The sequence below is a fragment of the Chinchilla lanigera genome, unplaced genomic scaffold (genome assembly GCF_000276665.1).
Source record: "Chinchilla lanigera isolate Chin_1 unplaced genomic scaffold, ChiLan1.0 scaffold00069, whole genome shotgun sequence".
Taxonomy (NCBI): Eukaryota; Metazoa; Chordata; class Mammalia; order Rodentia; family Chinchillidae; genus Chinchilla; species Chinchilla lanigera.
In genome coordinates, this window is record NW_004955470.1 from 1,776,908 (window position 1) to 1,780,584 (window position 3,677).

A 3,677-nucleotide genomic window follows, 5' to 3' on the forward strand; every position below is an offset into this window, starting at 1 on the left:
AAAAAAAAAAATCTATCTTCCTACCTTACAAATACATTTTTATAAGGATCACCGAGAAGGGCAAGATTTTTGGAGTCGGAGTCTCAGATTCAGGCCAGGGAGTTCTCTGCAAGATGGCCACCCTGTTTCTCCCCTAGGGAGAAAGGCCACCTGAGAAACAGGCCACCCTGTTTCACCCTAGGGGTGTTTCTCACCCCTAGTCTCTGCCTGTCGGCCACCCTGTTTCTCCCCACCCTCCACTCCACCCCGCAGCTCAGGGGGTCCCGCATGCACGGGAACACAGCCAGGAAATCCAAGCTCTACTGTCTCATCCCCTGCCATGACCAGTTGCCCTCTGGCCATGGATCAGGCCTAGCCCGGCCATTGATCCTCGGGTGAATGGATGCAGGGATGAAGTCCATGTAAGTCCAGAAAATAAGCTTGGCTATTGGGATGGTAAATCCAATTCCCAGGCACCTCACACAGTTTGGAAAGAAGGAGCCCTGCAGCCTCTGGGTGGCCACATCTCCTTGGCTTCACACAGTAACGTCTCACCTGGAGTGGGGAACATGGCTAGAGGTCAGAGCTACAGCCTTTGCAGCTTTCTTACAGGGGCCTACGGGAGGTGCTCCTAAGAAGCAAGCCTCAAAATCCACAACTATTCTCACCTTCGTGTCTTAGACACCAAAACGACTACAAATTATTTTCCTTCTTTGTCCCTAACAGCACCACAATCCTGCCATGCCCCCGTGACTGTAGCTACCCTGTAGCTACTCTTCTTGCTTTGGCCTCTCAACCTGTCTAATCACCCCCTAGCCCAGCATTTATCACATTGAGCCAGACAGCAAACTCGCAACGGCTCATTAGAAGCAGAGTCCTCAGTTTCAAATCCATGGGTGCTCAGAGTCTTCTTAGTGCATTCACCACACCCTCTCCTCCAGAGTATTTGAAGTGCTCTGATCACCATCAAGAACAAATTACAGTAGGTTAGAGCCCAGTATGGTGGTGCACAGCTGTAATCCCAGCACTCGGGAGGCTGAGGCAGGAGGATAGTTGGAGTTCGAGGCCAGCCTGGGCTACAAAGTGAGCTCAAGGCCAGTCTGAGCTGCGGAGCAAGACCTGTCTCAAAAAAACTAAAACAAAACAAAAACAAAACAAAACAAATTACAGTAGTATGGATGGAGTTCTACTGTTGAGTATATGTTAACTCTTCCAAAATTGACAAGCCATGTACCAGACAAGCCATCAAATCTCTATAAATCAAAACCTTTAGCCAGCGTTTTCCCTCTCACAGATTATATTCCCACTGAATATAATACTTACGATTTATTTAGCCTGAAGTCTTGATTGCTTTCAAGCACTTTAGAGATGGATCTGCCACAGCCTTCAGTGTAGCCTTTCAACCCTTGACTCAATGAGAAATGTCCACTCCACTCCTCAGACACCTGCATGTGCTGACCGCACAATGCTAAGTGCTTGCTGTTATAATCTCTCATTCACAAAGTCAAGGATGCCTATTTCAACTTTACCTTTAGCTTCTCACACGGAGCCTGTCTCTGCAGTACTTAATAGAGAACTTTGGAACGAGAGAAAAGAAAGCTCTGCTTCTAAACAGTTGATGATTTTTTTTTTTTTTACATTAGGAAGTTAAACAAGAAAATGAGAGGGTCTCACAACAGGAAGAATTTAATTGAAAATGTCCCTTCTGCCTTTCTCTGATAAGTTGAATTTAGCAAACTCTCCTTGGAAACCATGCTGCATTAGCATTTATGCATTCCTATGGTTCAGATCTTGAATGTCTCCTAAAGGACCAGGTGTGAAAAGCTTGGTCCACAGGGAAGTGGTGGTGGAAGGTGGTGGAACCTTTAATAAATGGAACATAGGGGGAGGTGTTTAGATTACTGGGGATGTGTCCTCGAGACAAGTGAGTGGTTTTTGTTCTGACACATACTCCTCACCACAGGCGCAAAAGCAACAGGGCCAACCAACCAGGAGCTACATTACTGTAAACCAAAAGAAAACTTTTCTCTTTATCAGCTGATCATCTCAGGTATTTGTCAGAGTGATGGACAGCTGACACAGGGACAATATGTACCTCTTAAATGTAATTTTCTGTATGAGCTTGCCCTGTCCAGTTTGTACATCCCAGCCCTGGCCATTATTCCTCAAGAGAGGTCTCAGGGTTTTAGTAAGGACATCTTGAACTTGTTCAGCAAGAAAAAAAAAAAAAAACAAAACTCAAAGGAAAGGTGGCTCTGTATGCAATTCGTGGAATAGAATCTTCCAGTAAAGTGTCAGGAACAAGACAGAGCCAGGGTATGGATGTCATATGGGACACAAGTATACTGTATATCAATATAGAAAACTAGAAGGGAAGGATGGGGAGAGCTCCCCACACCACAGACACCCACCAGGACCTCTTGCAAAGCTGCAGTCCCTCTGCACACAGCATCCTCAGCTCCAGATCCTGACCCTTTCTTGATTCTCCTACCAGAGCATTTCTCTCCAGAGGATCTGAAATTCCTCAAGAGCATGCACCAAGCCACCCAAAACTCCAGCCATACAGAAGGAGCTTTGAGTTGCAAAACTAGGCTTTAGGATGATGTCATTTAGGAATCACGAGGCCTAGATGGGTGTGGTGGTGCACACTTTTGATCCCAGCACTCAGGAAAGTGAGGCAGGGAGACCACTGAGAATTCAAAACCAGCCTGGACTACACAGTGAATTCAAGGCCAGCTAAACTACATAGTAAAACCTTGTCTCAAAAAACAAAAAACACCTCTGGCGCACAGGGAGCCACGGGTGGGGAGTGCCGGTCTTCCCACCAGCAGCTCGCTCCCTGCCTCGTAGGTCCCCCGGAGGGAGGGCCCCCGGCGCAGGGGGAGCCATGCGGCTGAGAGCGCTGTGGTGCGCAGGCCTTCAGGCCAGCCTCCGCTGCTCAAATGAGAACTATCATGACACAGAGAAACAATGACACAATTGGCCCACCATGCACTGGCTGCAGATGCCCACCTATGGACGTGAGTGAATCATTCAAACATGGAAAAACCCCTGGGAATACATGCTATACAGAGGGCCACTCTTGCTCCTGCCACTGAGAGCCAGAAAGGTCTAGAGTCAGCAGAGAAGCACCTGCTGAACAAGGACTCTGAGAACATGAGAATGCAGACTAAGCCCGAGGGGTCAGGGGTCCTGTGGACTGGGGTCATGAGAGCCGCTCAGAAGCTGTAAACCAGGAGGACCTTTCTCAATGCCTGCAGAGACTCTCTGGAAGCCATTCTACCCCTGACAGTACAGGCTGTGGTGGAGCCCCAGAGAAGTCTGCAACAGGATTCCTTCCACCTGTGCTGACAGTTGGGGAGAGGACACTAACTGGTTGTAGGGTCCCAATGTGATGGGAGGCTGGAGAGAAAACACTACAAAAAATGGCTTTGGCCCCAGACGGCTCACTTGATTTTTGACAACCCTTAGGCTGTAACTACTTGTTAGATCCTTCTTGGGTATCTCTATCTTCCTGAGAAATCACTTCTAAGATATCACCATGTATTACAGCAGTCATTAATATTTTCCTACTAACCTATCCATAACTCTGTAATGTTTGTATTGTTCCTATCCTATTTCATAAATGGATCCATGTTTATTATTATGTGATCCATGTTTATTATTATGTGTTTCCTACAACAACCATTGAGAATAGT